Source organism: Protopterus annectens, chromosome 10.part0, assembly GCF_019279795.1.
Source record: "Protopterus annectens isolate FY-2018-M chromosome 10.part0, PAN1.0, whole genome shotgun sequence".
Lineage (NCBI taxonomy): Eukaryota > Metazoa > Chordata > Ceratodontiformes > Protopteridae > Protopterus > Protopterus annectens.
In genome coordinates, this window is record NC_056744.1 from 274,203,282 (window position 1) to 274,221,964 (window position 18,683).

An 18,683-nucleotide genomic window follows, 5' to 3' on the forward strand; every position below is an offset into this window, starting at 1 on the left:
TCTCCCAGCTTGTCTCTTCAAAGAAACTGTGTTCCACTCCATTTCTTCTAGTTGATTTTTTTTGAATAAATGTTATGACAGTCTCAAGGATATCAAATGTTTTGTACCATCCAAAATAAATATTTTCAGCCTTGCTATAAACAAAAGATGCACTATCATCTGCTCATTTTTTAGTTCTTTAACTGATGGTAGACATTCTTTTCTTTGAGAAATTGCCAATGTGGAGTAATTGTCAAATCTTATTATATTTTTATTTCATTTGACAGAATAATTTAACAAGGCAGTTATTAATATTAATTCTTTATCTTTGGAAGAAAACATCTAACAATAATTGACCTTTCAGAAGGGCTTTTCCTCATCTAAGGAATGACCACAGATCTGTGAGCTCTTTCAATGACAAAAAACATTGATTCAGCAATCTAAAAAAAAAAAAAAAAAAAAAAAAAAACAACTTTGGCAACCAGGAAGTTAAGAAATTGCATTATCACCTTCTAATCCCTGAGGGTATACAGAACATTCTAATGTTATTTCTTCTGGATCTATTTTCCAGGTCATTCATTTTACTTAATAGAGAATAATTTTGTTTCAAGAGGAATTCTATAGGATTTATTTCCTTCAGACATTTTCTTTCTGTATCATTTGAAGCATCTTCCATTACAGTTATTTGAACTTTTTGCTGTTTAAACATGTCATGTAGTTGTCTCTTTCTTTTTCCACATTCTTCTTTGAAATTACCTGGCTTATTGTCAGATTTGCCTATTTTAACAGAATGTTCCTGTATATTCACTAGTACAGATTACACTTCTTTTTTCAAAGTTTGGCCCTGAGAATTTGAATCTGTGTGGCTCACCTCAGGATGTCCTTGTAATCCTTTCTTACTATTTTTGACAGGAAAGTTTTTGAAATTCAGGAATATTTTCAGATAAACTGATTCAGTATGAGTTTATAATGAAAATTTCCCAGAATGTAGCAATCAAGTTGTTCTTAAACGCAAACTTCCTGTCAGAAATATATCCAAGGTAGCAAAGTACAAAAGAAAGACATTTAACTTGCCACCATCTTGGCCATGCCCCCCTCCCCCAGTTATATGTTCTTTTTTGAGTAACTGGCAGAGAGTGGTTGAAACTAGAGCAGTTTGGACTCACTCACATTAGTAAAGCAGATACAAAAGTGGGAAATACTTGCATTACTTTTCAGGGCTGTTTTATGTACGAGAAGGATTTTTATGTATAAATGGAAATATTTTGATGATGTTTAGTTGTTTATTTATTTATTTATTTTTAATATTCAAGACATTTAGACAGCACTGTTGCAATATGTTTTTGCATTGTGGGTGATAAATCATAAAGTGAATAACATTGTAGTGTTTTACAGTGGTCTAGAACACCTATTAAAATTAATTGATAGTAGGAAGGAATAGACTATTATTTTTTAAGTATGTAGTTTATTTAGGAAGTTAACTATTTTGGTGGTAAGTGTATTTAATGGATGAACTTGAAAAATGAAAGGTACACATAGCTGATGTCTTATCTGAAAGTGTGTACTCATGTATTTAATTTCAAAGGACCACTTTGGATTTTGGCGTTTTGTGAACTTGTATGAAGTTGCAAAATGCAGTTAAAAAAATAAATAAATTACTTAATTCATAAATAAATGAATAAATAAAATAAAAAATAAACTTAAAAGCATTAGACTCCTTCTTGATGTCCTTCCCATATTGCAGTATTTTGCAAATTTATCTGCAGCCTTCACAGACTGTGTGCGTTATGTAAAGGTTAACATTCATGTCACTTATCACGCACAAATAACAACTAAGATAAAATGGAGGGTAATGAGCTAAATATACTTATGAAACTTGACCAGTTTAAAGTGCACCAGAGGAAAGCAATGGCCATTGTGATGAAATCACATTCATTCATAAACTTCTACCCATTAATTTTATTCCGCAAGAATTTTTAACAAAGTCAGTAAAAATCTGAGGAAAGGATTATGGTTGTATGAGTAATGCATGTGTTCCATCTTATAAAAAGCAAAGCACAATTTCAAAGTTCAAGTGAAAAAAGTACTACGGTGTCAAATAAAGCTTTCAAAAATTAGTTAAAATATTGTACATTACTTCCTTTTTGTTAAAAAATGTAATAAAAAATATGATAGATCTAGATGGGACCCTATCCATGCCACAACACCTGTTAGAGAAGTATAGTTTGACATTTTCAGAATAATGTTTATTACCACAGGATAGACTTTACCAGAGTAGGTGGACAAGGGTGGCACCTGAGAAGTGTGTCATGGGAAAAGCTTTGGTGTTCAAAATGAGTATGTCACCTGGGGGAACAAACTCCCTTACTACACCTCCAATTTGAAGTTGAACCTTTTTGCACTTACTAAGCTCTGCAAAATGGTTAAACAAGTTGTGCCTAGTTAATGCTCATGCTATATCAACCACTATTATGTGCTGTCTGATACTCAGATTATGCAGCAGGAAGACTGCAAAAAAAGGAAAAAGTCTTGATCTTGCAGAAATATTGGCAAACTGAAACTCCAATGAAATGTGAAATGACCAAAACATCTAGCCACTCACACTTCATCATAATAAATGTTCAGCTTCCAAAACTGAAAGCAACAAAACAGTGCCATTATTACAAAACAGTGCCATTATTACAAAGCAGTGCCATTATTACAAAACAGTGCCATTATTACAAAACAGTGCCATTATTACCTTTATTCTTAAATGTGATCTCTTATACCACAGCAAAATGAATATGATTCTTTAACTTAGCTACAAACGTTGCCAGAATCAAACTGAGATATACAAGTACAACTAAATTAACTGTTGCTGGTCCATTCATGAGTCATTAATGTTCTTTGCTCCTTCTTTTAGAACCACCATTTTTTCTGATAATGTCACCTTTTCCATGTTGTAAGTAACATTGTTAGTAGTTAACCACTGTCCTAATCAGGTACACACCCAGACAAAAGCTACATTTTTCCTCAGCACTGCTATCCTGTACTCCTTACTTCTTCTTAATGATGGCAGATGCAACACTGACTACAACCACCTTTTATAAGAATAATACCTGACTGCATGAATAAGACAAATGTATACTTTTTTACCTTGAAAAAGTAAATTATTTAATTTCCTAAATTTCTATAGACTCTGCCCTCATTTTGGAGTAACCTTATCCACACTTCCACACTTTATCCACACTTCTCTTTTTTTCTTCCTTGTGATGAAAGATGGAATCTGAATGATGCAAGTGAATCAAGATGCCTTAAGAAAAAGAAAAAAAAGTACCTACAATTCATCACAATTAGTTTTCATTTTCTTTCTTAAATGATATGATGTGATAGGTGGTTCTCTCCACAGTTAATTTTTCTGTGGACATGTAAGAGTTAGCCCCATTCATTCCTCAGTCAGAGCCATATGTTACATTTACTCTTCATATGAGATGAGAAGTTTATCAGACCATGTCTTCCACAGGTGAGAGTTAGGTCCATGAACATGGGTAAAATTGTCAGTCATTTGTGGCCCCTACCATGGCTTTCCCGCCGTACAACAACTTGTAGCTTATACTAAGCTGTTGCTGCCTAGTCGGACCCTTCTGTGCCTCCACGCATGTGGAAGTATCACATGGTCTAAGTACATCATGAGTCTCATGGCCCAAGTACAGCATGAGTCACATGGCCTAAGTGCACTGTGTGCCACATCAGACCAATAGCTGCTACCAGTAATCTCTCAGCTGCCCTGCTAGGTTCAGTGCTCTAGTGAATCATAATCTCTCTCCCACAACCCACCCCCCTCCAGGATGGATGAGCCAGCATTAGCCACAAACTCTCGCCTTCACTGCCTCAGACTTTACAGAACCTGAACAGCTAATCTATCTGGGTTTCAGTCTTGGTTTCATCCCTCATTACTACAGGGTCAAGGCTTAACAGCCTTCCTTTTGGAAATCTAACCTCCTCAGCTACATTTCAAGGCTGACCATAAGAGACCAGAAGAACTTCTACATCCTTCTTTTCAGACTTATGATTTTATGTATCTATCATATAATGATAACTTCTATATCAGGTCTTAACAGAATTATTCAAACTCAAGTCAGCTTCTGTTAATGTAGCACTTTAATCTATTTTAGTGATAATTGACCAAATCTGGAGTTACTCAGTGTATGGCTGTGTCAAAAATGAGCATTCATTAAAATTTCATCTACAGAACTCTCTATAAGTGTAAAAAAAATCGAAGACTTACAAAGCTATTGCACTAACTATTGCCTGTTGGTCGGGAACTATAAGAAAACATAAAAATATATCTACCCAAATAGATAAAATGTGGCTTTCATTAAACATTTATAAAGCCAGTGGCTTCTCAGAAAGGACTTTCTTTGGATGGTATTGCCTAAAGTAATACTTCTTCTCACCAAATGAGGTAGTCACAGTGTCTTTTGTCTTTATTTTAAACTACTGGAAATACTATTCTCCAAATGAAGACTCATGGGACCATATTTTATGGTGCTTTAACTGTGTACAGTAGTTTATGGGATCTCTAAATCACATTATTCAGGAAATCAAGACAGAAAAAAAATTCTCCTTTCTTCTTAACTCTTTTTGCCCTCCCTTTGGGACAAAAAAGAATGCTACAGTCATGCAGCTAATTTATTGGCTCTTCGTTAAAAATATGTATTTATTCCATCCCTTTGACAACTGAAAACAAACATGATAAAGGAATACTACCTGACCAACTTATTTTCAGAATTATTTTTTTTTTAAAGTTGGTCTAATAATAAATGACTTTCCTGGATATTAACCATGAGCCATATTTTTGTCAAAAGAGCCAGTATGAAAATAAAATACATTTAACTTTGACCACCTTATCCTCTTTATCATGCTTTCAGTAAACAACTAAGCTCCTAGATATCCCTCCCACCCCTGAAATTATAACATGTGTTACTTACAGGTAATTACTGCACTTTATGTACAGAACATAGGTATATGGATATATATATGTGTGTGTGTGTGTGTGTGTGTGTGTGTGTGTGTGTGTGTGTGTGTGTGTGTGCACGCGCATGTGTGTGTGCGTGTGTGTGTGTGTGTGTGTGTGTGTGTGTGTGTGTGTGTGTGTGTGTGTGTGTGTGTGTGTGTGTGTGTGCATAAAATGAACTTAGACACGTAGATATATGGATATATGTGTGTGTGTGTGTTTGTGTGTGTGTGTGTGTGTGTGTGTGTGTGTGTGTGTGTGTGTGTGTGTATGTGTGTGCGTAAAATGAACTTAGACGCATACATATATGGATATGTGTGTGTGTGCGTGTCTGTGTGTGTTTGTGTGTGTGTGTGTGTGTGTGTGTGTGTGTGTGTGTGTGTGTGTGTGTGTGTGTGTGTGTGTGTGTGTGTTGCGTGTGCATGTGTGTGTGTCTGTGTGTGTGTGTGTATTTTTATAAGTACATACGTATATACTATGCAATGCCCACCAGGACCTTTATAAGCCTAGCCATGCAAAATAACCCAGTTGTGTCCCTATGTATCATGGCCATTTATTAGGAGGTAGTATGTCAGGAAGTTTCTAGAGGTTGTGTGAGAGGGTATGTTAAGTTGAGTATTACTGTCTGCTTCTGTCTCTACATTGAGACATTGTTCTCCAAATGAAGACTCATGGGGCCATATTTTATGGTGCTTTAAGTGTGCAATAGTTTCTAAAGTCTCTAAATCAGCTTATCCAGGAAAGGAATACACAGTATACTGCTGTCTTTTTTCACCAAAAGCACATTATGTCAAGTGCAAGGTGTATTGAATGCAGTAATACTAAGGATGTGCTTGAAGTTGTAAGTCAGTGTCTGTTAATGCTGAAACTTTTGGCTATAACAAAAGTTGCAGAATTAGGAATTTGAGTATGCATTTGAGTGTATGTAGTGTTAAGATTGGGGCTAGGTAAGGGGAAAGATTTAGTCCTGTCTTTGTGTATGCTAGTGTGTGTGAATGCCTTGTGTAGTGCTACTGCTAAGAAAAAGGTTTTTCGTAGGGTATTACATGGGGATGAAGTTAGGTGCAGTGGCAGAGTAAGTGTTGTAACTAGGGTGGTGCAAGAGGAGCAACTACCCCAGGCATAAAGTGTTGTGGGGGCATGATCAGTTGATACTGAATGTTGTTTAATGCATACCAGTTTTTAAAAGCAAGTATTACATTTGAGATGAAACCTGCGTGCTGTAGGACTCCCTATATGATCTAAACTGTAGCAAGTGCTTGCTACAGTTTCAATCATATCTTTTTACATTTGTTTTTTAATTAAAATCTGAGTGTTGTAGTACTCCATGCAGATTATATAGGGCAAGCCCCCCTGAATCCATCATGCCTCCTAACTCCACAGCAGTGCAAGCACAGAGAAGTGAGAAAACACCATATAAGTCACATATAGTAAATCATTGCTGTCTATTGTTTACTTTATTTGTGATTATACAACTGTGGAGTTAGTATATTTAAATAAGTGTGTGTGTGGGTTAAGCCCCCAATATAGAAGGTGAAGGGGGTGGGGTTTTTCTCCTGCAAAGACATTTTCATTTGGTGCATTTTCTCTGTCTTAAACATTTTAGATAATATTAACTGTCGCCAAAAATGCTGGTCAACCATATTAGTGCAAATTCAATAAAGCTTACATGGTCATTTTTTTCCATGTGCATGTAGTGGGCCTATAGAATGCATATTTTAGCATAAGTAGCTGAAAATTATGTTAATGAACTGAAACAACATGGTGGAGCAATCCAACAACCTTCAACAAAACCATGTAGACTCCATGTCTGTCTTGGTAGTGTATACACAAATTTTCCGCATACAGGAGTCTACATGGAACCAAGGGCATATAAAAGTCCAGAAATGTGTACAGAATTTCCATAAAAAGGTAAAAACATATATAATGGCCGATATATACACTGTGGATGTCCAAAAGCATCAGTGAGGCTCTGTCAAAATAGTATATATTTAAAATATTTTTTACCACATGTTTGTGCAGTTCTCCAATTGCCACAAAAGGTTTTAAATATAGATAACAGAAACTTAATTGAAAAGAGAAGTATTATGTAGTTTCACAATAGGTACAATAATAACCTGACCTGTGTCTTTAAAGTAGTACTCCCATGCTGTTGCCTAGCTTACATGGCTACTGACCATATAGTTTCCAGGCTTTCAGCATGGATATTATGCAAATGAGTGCAAAAATCAGTGGATCTGTTTAATCACAAAAAGCAGGAACCATGTAGGGCTATTCACTTTGTGTAAACTCCTACACGGTGTTGATGTTTCTCATGGATGTCGATGATATCAGGGGTGTGTGTCATGTAAATTTGTTGTTTTGTGAGTGTATTGCACATGCTTGCCCACTGCACTGCTCCCTGCAAATGGTTTTGGCGGCGCCTACCTTGTCTGATCGATCAGACCACTCCCATATCAGACATGAGCTAGACATCCAAAAATAGAAACTGGATGCATTCAATCAATATTACTGAGCACTGCTGGGCATTGTACAAACCCAGTAAGTGGGGCTGTGCTCTGCTCATATCCTCTAGTTATAGAACTTTGCATTAATACTCCTGTGGTGTCAAGTGTTGGACTGGAGGGCAGATGTTCCTCAGTTCAAGTACAGGGTGTGGAGACCTTTTTTTCATAGTGTTTTGACATTGCAGCTTATAGAAATGAAGTGTAAGTAACATTAATTACCATTTTCTGTATGTTTCATGACAACAGGGATGAAAATAAATTTTTACATGCCATACCTTAGTTATGCACAGCTATACTCTGCTGTACGCTGATGCAAACAGCACACTATTGCACACAGAAAGAGAACCTTTAATTCATGCTAATTATATCCTAAGCAGGTGAATTCCATCTTAATTAACCAATCCCACATGGTGGACTTACCCAAGAGATGTATAAAGTAAGCATACAGCCTACATTCTGATTTTTCCTCGACACTTCAAGACCATTGGAGTAGAAATTTGAAAATTTTAACTGAGATAATGCTAAGGGCTGCTGCAGCTATTCTACATCGGCTGCAGTTAATGCTTCTGGTGCTGCTGACAACAGGCCTAGGCCAAGAAGGAGAAGAGTGTTCAGCCTCAGGATAATCTTACAGGTGGTATATGAGCTGGAGATTGTAGACTGCTACAGGGTGGCCAGGGGCATATTACAGGAACTCTTTGAGCTCTGCCACCCTCTACTCAGAGCCAGAACCGACCGAGAGGAACTCATCTCAGTGGAAACTATGGTATGTGAATCCCTTAGGATATTAGCTACAGGTACTTTTCAAAGACCAACTGGGAACATGATGGAGGTGTCCCAGGCATCTGCATCCAGGATACTCTACCAGTTCCTGGATCCTATGCTCCTACATGCCAGTGAGCACATACCATTTCCCCTTACACCTGAGGAGAGGGCCATCAATATGCAATGGGTCTATCATGTAATGCACTACCCTGAAGTGCTGGGTGCCAGAGACTGCACTCATGTCACATCAAAGCACCACCTGGTGAGGAAGGTAGAATCTACATTAGCCACAAGTGACACCACTCCATCAACTGCCAAGTCATGTGCCATATCCAGAGGATTATCTTGAATGTGTGTGCTAGCAGGCCTGGCAGTTATCACAACTCCCATATCTGGCACACATCACAGCTATATGAGATGTTTGCTGGGGGGGGGGCATCTCACAGGGCCATTTACTGGGGGATGCAGACTATGCCCTGGAATAATGGATAATGACACCCATCAGAAATGCACACAGACCCATGGAAGAATGCCATAATGAAGTACATGCACAAACTAGGAACATCATAGAGCATGTGTTTGAGCTTCAGAAGTCACAGTTCCAGTGCCTAAATACATCTATGGGAGCCGTGCAGTGTACTCCATGCACACATACACAGATATTTACAGTATGTGCTATGCTCCACAATATGATCATGCAGAAACAGCTGCAGCATGGTCAGCAAGGGAAAGGGACATACATCCCCTCACCAATGCCTAGATCACCACAGTCACATTAACAGGAGGAACCAGAGGAGGAACCCCCAGCCTCTGTCCCTGTGGGCAGACATAGGTGTGCTCAGTATGCCTTTGCTTTGGCTAAGAGACAATGCCTAGCACATTCACTTACCACTTAGGGACCTACGGACTAATACCTTTCTCTCACTAACATACATACATTAGTATGGCAGCTCACTCGACCTGTACCTATGCATGTATAGGCTGTGTACTGCTGGTATCAGACAGAGTCACTCCTGAACTATAGTTGTGCCAGCTGCTGCATTTGCAAGGTAGGTCCTTAACCTACTCTGTAGTCTTGTGGAGTATTATGACATATCCTTTGTATCTAGGAATTTGGTACATTATGCAAGTAAATAATGGTGTATTTCTATAGAAAATTAAGTAACACATGACTACTGACACTATTTTACTAGTATGTGCCAATTTGTAAATAGCAGGCTTTAGGCAAATTACTGATACATCATTAAAGACAGAAGTTAGAAAGTGAGGCTGCACATTGCAGTTTCTGACTTCAGACTTGTCTGTATCCTAACAATAGATGTGGTTTGTTTCCCCTATGCCCTAAAACAGGGGTGTCCCCTTGCAAATGACATAACAGTAACTCATCTAGGCTGCCCACAAACCCACAGTAAATGGTTGTTTGTCACAATTATTTTCCCCCACATTTCCAAGAGAATACTGTAGATTTGATCATAGATTGTATGATTAGGTAACTCATGTACAGCAAAGTAAACTGATATTCAGGTGGTTGTATGATGAATGATCCCTGCTCCAGCAAGCAAATTCTGTGGCCACAAGGACTAAGGCAGCCATCCTGTCTGATGAAGGTGTAATGCTGTTCAAAGTTTGAATCCTGATATAGGTTGAAGTTTTGGATGTGCACTACCAATAGGTTGTGTTTTACAAAGTGTCAGTCTGTGTCCCATACTGTTCTCAACTCTGTATTGTCTTAGTTCCATACTTGAGTGATGCGCCACATTAAAAAACCTTTTGATAAGGCTTAGGCAATTTGCGCAGAGTGCAGCAGTGCAGAAACAGTGAAAGAAGAATTAGGATTTATGTCTGATTACCAACCACAAACACTGGATACATTCAATCAATGCCACTAGAAATAGGAAATCCTGGCCTGGATTAGGGATAGGAGTGGGCTGTAGTAGCACATATATATAACATAATAGTAAAACTCAGATGTGAGCAATGCACCTCACATTTGTGCACTGCTTACCGAAGCATAAACAGTATAAAAAAGACAAAGGGACATGCGTGTATATTTAGTTAACCATAATGCAAATCCAATGCTTCTCATGCTATAGCAGTATCTCTCTCTCTTTCTCTCTTTCTATCTCTCTGCCTGTGTGTGTGTGTGTGTGTGTGTATATACATATATATATATATATATATATATATATATATATATATATATATATATATATATATATTTATATATAATGTGTGTGTGTGTATGTGTGTCCCTAGTGCCCTACATACCTATAAAGCTCTTAGAGTGGGAAACCAGAACAAAGCAGCAAAATAATGGGGGAACAATGGCCCAGAAATAGAGACACTTTCAAATATTGCACTTACAAACTTAGAAAGTTGATAGATTAACAGGAGTTGCATTTCAATGGATTGTCTGAAGGATATGATGTGTAAAATGCAGGTGTCTGCCATTATTTACTGACCTCATTTCTCAATGATTTGCCATAGATGTTCCAGAAAACCACAGTACTGTCTGAAACAGACTACAACTATGAGTCAAACATCTGGAGATTATGCAAAAATCTGGACATTTGAGAGGTATGGCGCCATATCATTCTCAGACATCATGTCTCCCCTAAGACAACATGTGGAAACATTGCACATTGAGGGCACAGTATAGGTATATGTACATATATTGACAAGCCATCCCTTTTTTTCCCCACCAGCAACAAAACCAAGCATAACAGACCTGTGTTATCTTGAGTTTTTCACACATATATCACACCCTGTACAAGTTGTAATATATGATGTTGTGTTCTCCCTCGTGGAGAGGTCCAATCAATGGTGCTCTCAGCCTTGCTTATCCAAAAGCAAACAGGCAAATAGGCTCAATAAGGGTATTGTTGCCGCACAACTAGGTTACTAAACAGTATTCGTCTGCTAGGCCGCTAGCCTCCGATGACACTATGAAGCAATGTGATTATGCAGGCCTCCCAAGCTGTTGTCAAACACATGGCTTGGTTATGACATATAATCCAAGCTTGGGTCTATATTTCAACACCGAATGTTTAACAGTTCGAATAACTAAAGGTCGACCTTTAGTGATCGAACTGTTAAAGCATCAAATGTTCGTAAAAAAAATGCAAACAACAAAAAAAAAAACTAAAGGGTTTAGGCAGGGGGGCAAGCCCCCCTGCACCCCCCCACACTCCCGCTACTTAAATATACCAACTTTGCGACTGCACTACATTGAAGTAAATGGAAATTTCCCCTTACAGAGATTTCCATTTACCTGTTCGATGATCTGCACTTTCGCTAATCTCATGTCAACAATGTCAGGTTCAACATTGTCAGCTTTCGAGAATTTAATATAGACCCCAAGTTCACTTACAGTTTTACATAAATTATAATTTTGCTGTGGTGTGTGGATCAAGTACTTTGATCTGTAGTCCATAAACTTAGGTAGGGGTTCTAATCTCACTGCAGTCAAGTGTGTGTCTGTGTGTGTGTGTGTGTGTGTGTGTGTGTGTGTGTGTGTGTGTGTGTGTGTGTGTGTGTGTGTGTGTGTGTGTGTATGTGTGCAGACAAAAGCAGAAGTGATGTATACCAAGCCAACATCACAAATGGCATGGGTTTCCATTGTTTTGGTGCTTTCACAAACATCCAGTCGAGGCAGGCCTCCAAAGTCTTGTCCCCATGAGGCCTGCTGATGTCATCTACCATAAGATCACCTGCAGTCCTGTTCAACTCAGACTTGTGCTGTGGTGTGTGTATTAAGTAGTTTGATCTGTAGTATGTGATCCCAGATAAGGAGGGATTTCCAACCTCACTGCAGTTTACTGGGTGTGTATAAATAGAAATTAAAGTGTGTATCCCACACTAAGTTCACAAATGGTATGGTTTTTCCCTGTTTTGGTGCTTGCGCAAACACCAAGTCGCGCCAGGTCTCCAAACTCTTCTCTCCAATGTGGTCTGGTGATGTCATCTAGCATAAGATCACCTGCAGTCCTGTTAGACTCAGACTTGTGCTGTGGCACATGCATTAAGTACTCTGATCTGTAATATGTAAACCTAGATATGTAAGGTTTCTATCATCACTCCAGTCAACTGTGCTTGTATGTGTGTGAGCTGCTGATGGATGTTATGCAGAGCATTTTATAGCAGCCTAAGGGACACTGTCCTGTTGTGGTCCAAAGACACTGCTGATATCATCATCTATATCAGATTATTGGATATTTATATGTCACAACAGGCCATGGTCACTCACTGGCCTGAGAGACATGTAGATATCACCTCATCCCATATAAGAGAGACAGCAGTGCTATTACTGTTATTGTATGTACAAACATCATGATAGCTGTTTGCAATGGTGATGTACAGATTGACACATTAGATCACACAGGAGTCCATGTGGACTATGGTTATTGCGGATGATATTGTGACCTGTATTGAGAGTAGGGTACAGGTGTATAAGACCCTGGGAAGGTGGAGATATGTTTTACAGAGGAGAAGCATAAAGATCAGCAGGACTAAGACAGAGTTTATGTGTGTGACTTAAAGGGAGGATACAGGAATGGTTAAAATGTAGGGAGTACAGTTGGTGAAGGCATATGATGTGAAATATTCTGGACAAACAGTTCAGAGTAATGGTGAGTGTAGAAAACAGGTGTAGAAAAGAGAGCATGCATGGTGGAGTGTGTGTAGAAGAGTGTCAGGCATGCTGTTTGACAGATGGGTACCAATGACACTGACATGGAGAGTCAACAAGATGGTAGTGAGACCAGCTATGTTATATAGGTCACCGATACTACCACAACCAAAAAGGCAGGAGTCACAGCATGTGTTGGTAGAGTACCAGATGTTGCAGTTTTCATTGTGTTGGCTCAGGATGGACAGGAGTATTAACCACATATTGCAATGTCAGCTCAGGTTGTATGGTTTAGAGATACAAACAGAGTGGTGGGATTGTGTTGATTTGGGCATGTGTTGAGGAGTGATGTTGGGTACATTGGATGAAGGATGCTAAGGACTGAGCTGCCAGGTAAGAGGAAAATAGGAAGGCCTATGATAAGGTATATGTATGTTTTGACAGAGGACATGTAGGTGGCTGGTGTGACAGAGCAAGATGCAGAGGATGTTTAGACATGGAAGTAGAACATCTGCTGTGGTGAGCCCTAATGGTACTGTCCAAAAAAATGGGTAGAAGAAAATGACATCTCTATTTGGAGAAAACCCATCTGTACACTTGTGGCATGAGTGTACAGTAGGAGTATCTAATTGATGATTACTGTCTAGACTCAGTTTGGGCTTTAACAGTGTATCTTTGTATTACCTGCTCTGGATTGTGTGCAGAGGCTGTAACACTTTGCCCTCATACAAGCAGAAATTCCAATATACTTGCTTTTAAATTCAATCACCTGCTGCTTTGTAGCAGGGCAGATCTAGCTGTTAGAGCCTGTGTTGCATAACAGGCATCAATTTACCCACTTACCTATCAATAACAGAGGTATTGATCCACTATATGAAGGACATCATAATTTACACCCCATAGACTAGTTACCTGAAAATGGCTGTCAGATCACATATACACCTTCTGTTTGCATTCTCTCTGTAGATGCCAGGTTCAAACCTCCCATTATGAACTATCATTTCCCTTCTGTTTCCCCTGCTAGCATAGTTGACATGAGTTCCTATTCAGTGCAGATAATGCCTCCTGTGCACTGAACAGCCTGTATCCCCTACATCATTGAATTACAAATTTCAACAGATTCATGTGTATCTGGATTTAGTGCTGTCTAGCTTCCAGATGGGTAAAACTAGAAAGGTTGTCTGCTAAGATACCTCAACTCCTACTCATAATATGCACCCAACACAAACCATCATGTGCAGAGGTACTCCCCACAAAACAGCATAAACAGCAGACACATCCTAAACACAATCAGACTACAACCAGACAATACACATCACACATATCATCACCACTGTCTCACCATAGAATTGTACAGCTAATCAGATGAGGAAATGAAAGCACAGCTGCAGGTTGTCAAAACGTTTTCAGATAATATTGGAATGTCATTTGGTCTTGATAAAGGTGCAAAAGCAACCTTTAAAAAGGAAAATTGTAGCACCAGGAAAACATCAGTTTGGGACAAGTATGTGATATAAAAGAACTTGAGCAAGAGGGGGTGTATAACTACTAGTGAATTGATGAAGGATCAGCAATAAAACATGAAAAAATGTGAGTAAAGCTTAGTAAGGAGTACTTTAGACAACTTAAATTAATCCTAAAAACAACATTGACACCTAAGAACAAGATCCAAGCTATAAATCAGTTTGCTCTTCCTGTACTAACTTAATAGTTTTGGAGTGATTGACTGGCCCCAAAATGTGTTGGATAGATTGGATATTAAAACAAGAAGGATGCTTCATGCTCACCAAATTATTTATAAAAATCAGTGTATACCAAGATTATATAATCCCCATTCTGAAGGTGGAATGGGCCTCCTTGAAATTGATTACATGTATAGATCGGCAATTGTGGGACTCCACACATATCTACTGGCCTCCCAAGATCCAAATGTGGTGAAAGTTTTGAAACATGAGAATAAATCTAAGATGACATCTCTGCTTAATTTAGCAGAAGCATATCGATGTCAAGCAGGAATGGAAATCAAACCAGAAGTGGATAAAAACCAGGCAGCAACTGAATGTGTTAAAAAACAAAAGAAAGAATATAAGGTGAAGGATCAGGTGAGAAGGCAAGAAATGTGGAAAAAACATAAATATAGTCACAAGTATAGAAAACGTCTGGAAGAGCCTCATGTTGATCAAGAACGAATGCAGGAATGGTTAAGGAGAGGTGAATTTACATCAAGAAATGAAAGGATAATATTGGCAGCCCAAGATAGTGGGCTGCGTACACGCTGGTTTACTAAGTCCATTGAACATGTGGGAGAAACAGACATATGTAGGTTTTGTGGAACCAAATTGGAAACAGTTGCATACCTTATTGCTGGTTGCGACTCTCTAATGGCAGAGGGACTGTGTACTGAAAGGCATAATAATGTGGTGAGATTGTTACACTGGAGATTGTGCAAACATTATGGTATCAAAGTGGCTGAAAAACACTGGAAACATAAGCCACAGATAATCATAGAAAATGATGAACTTTACATCACATGGGATCACCCAATGCCAACAGTCCAAAAGATAGATGCTAGAAAACTGGATATAGTCATCCAAGAAAAGAAGACAAAAGTAGCATTGATCACTGAAATCACCACGCCTAGTGACTACAGTGTCTTGCATACAGACAGACACAAAAGTCATAAAAATACCTCGATCTGCAGGCAGAAATGAGAGCCATGTGGAAGAAATATACCCAGAAAGTTCCAATTGTAGTTGGAGCAACTGGTCTTATAAAAAAATAATTTACAATCATATTTAGATATGTTACCAATTCATTTAACACCGTATGGATTGCAGAAAGAATCGTTACTGGGCACATCGCAGGTGCTGCGAAGAGCACTTTTGGCTAACATCAAAGAGTGAAACAATACTAATTTCATGAACTTTAATCGTACTTTGACTAAGGAATGGGGTCCATTCCCATCATGGTATTAGAAACCCAAAAGACTTGGAGAAATTAAAAACGATAGAAGTGCTCAAGGCAATGGGCATGTAAATAGTGGGATGTACAGATGTATAACTCAACAGCTAAAACAAGAATATGTTTAGTGTCAGCTGTGTGGCTGACGTAGTCATCACAACACACATGCAATCAAGTCTCTCAACAAGTCCCATTCTTAATTCAGCATACTTCATCTTGGTATGTACAACCTGAGATATGACTATATGAAATATATGCACACAAACATGATTGAGCTATGTAAAACTAGGTCCCTGCCAGATATGTCCCTATGATTGAGCAACATTACACCCTTGCCTAGGATGATGCACTATATAAAGAACAACAGAGTCACTGAACATGCCCAAGTTTCTGGTATCATAATATAGTGATACAGTACCTGTTAGTGTGGGATAAGATGGTGGATAGAGCACACTGCTTTGCCAGACATAGTCCACTTGACTGCACCATAATCCCCTTATTAGGCAAGGTCACAACAGGAGAATAATCAATGTGAAAATAAACAAAGCACTCTTTGCAGTGAAGATGTGCAAGCACAGAAACCTAGTTCAAGGCAGCTGTATTTACTTTGCCCTTGCAAGGCTACAATGTTTTCCAAACATTCACACAGCAAATGGAAGTTGTGTGTACCACAAGAGGTGTTATATCTATTGACATTGAAGATTAGTACACCTCAACATTGTTTAGAGAAGATAACTATATGGAGTTATTCTATGTCTAGCCTACTGTGGATAGGAAACCCCTTCCTGTTATCGCCATTAATAGGTCACCACCTATAAATACAGATGTCCATACAGCCTATATATTACTACATGGGACAATTAAAGTAGAGTAAAAGGACCCACCCATGAGTGAATGGAATTATACATCCATTGATCAGGATAATTATAGGACAACACCTGCACGATATCACCTGGAGTTTGTGAACTGAAATGCCATGGAAGAAATAGTGCACCACTCCACAAAGTTATCTCATATTCCAGACCCGTACCACAACAATATAAGGGAACAATGTAATAGCACATGTGTAGTGCCTGCACTATTAATCCAACCATAAGGTGCTATGATTTGAAGTAGTTATAGCTACTGAGCCTCCCAAATGTGGAATCAGGTTCATAATCATCATCCAAGGTAACTACACATTCCAAAGAGTGTCTAGAGTACTTCCAAGACACAGCTTCAACAAAGGTCATTGACAGTTATAGTACCTTACTACCTGATGCCCTATCTACACATCTACACAGATGTATACATACAGCTATGCCTGATAGGCTCAATCAAAGATCTTCCAGAAAATAAAAAAACATACAGGTGTATGTTTGTCATGACTACATTACACAGTAAGTGAAAGAAGCTGATGTTTACGAATACAACACTGAGAAACCATGAGTGGAAGGCCACACCCCTCAGCATAAACACGCAAATAAGACAACTTCAAGAACACACACAGGGCAACCATGCTAAGACTTTACAAAACAACATATCCAGGGACAACCAGAGGGCTTTCTTCATGTACATCTGCAAATTGATATAGCTCAGATGTATTTGAACCAATTTGCATATGTTAGCACACACACACTGACCCAGTGTAACTTCCAAACTTGTTATCAGACATGTTTGGCTGAAAAGAGTTCCCCCTGCCACTGCCACTCCTAGTACCAACCATGTTTGACATCACCTTTTAGCTGTGCTATTGACAATGAGGAAGTTATCACTGCCCTATCTAGGACTAGGGGCAGAGTCTCCATGGGACCAATTGGAATTCCAGCCAGTCTTTTTCATGTGCTTCAACACCGAGCTACTCCCATAGGCAGCCATATTCAATTACAATCTGAATACAGCTGTTGCCTACATTGAATGGAATACAGTCACCATTTTCCAACCACAAAAGAGTTGAGTGGCAAAATACAAGTGTAATTAAGAACTATAAATGTATGCAACCTCTGCCATAAGGCAATGGATACAGTTTGCATGCATCTCAGACCCAAGGAAATAGGTGACCTCCAAAGACTATATGTGTTCCAATTAGATGTTCTTAAAGGTATCTTAATGGTTGCAAAATCTGGTGGATGTCAAGGCTGTGATCAGAGACACACACAAGGTCAAAGAGGTGCACACATCCTATTCTATCTATGCCAAGGCCTTAAACTCAATATATGTGTTGTTAGTGGGAAACTAACCAAGGTGAATATCAAATCCTATATTATCAGTTTGTTGGGGAATCACAGACAAACTATGTTCAATCACAATGCAAAACCTCACCTCAAGCAGCAGACATGTCACCTGTGTGGTAACATAAGTGTTAGTGCTGTGGCCCCTTATGTTTGACATATATGTTTCAGAAGTCCTGAACAAAACAGAGGTTCTGTGGCACTAATGACTGCTGACAAAGCCATGGGTGTTACATGAACTGCATGGACATGCATCAGCATGCCCTATGGTAACAATAAATGTTCTTGCTTATTATAAAATAACCATCAATACACTGTTCCCCACTTCTGTACTGCTAGACCTTGGAACACATGTCAACTGCAACCTGGGTCTACTGTGGGGAGGTACACATTCAACAATGTACATCTGATTAGCAACACCATTACATCAATAGCAAAATATGATAGCAGTCCCCTATACTCAGCTCTAATCAGCTGTATGAAAGAATATAAACCACCCTTGGAAATGTATTTTATCGTACTCTTGCACCAGCTTGATAGATCTCAGACATGTCTGGTAATAAAACATCAGAGGGTTTCCAACATGTGTCTTCTGTGGGCAGAATAATGTATCTGTCACTGTTTGCAATATCATAGAG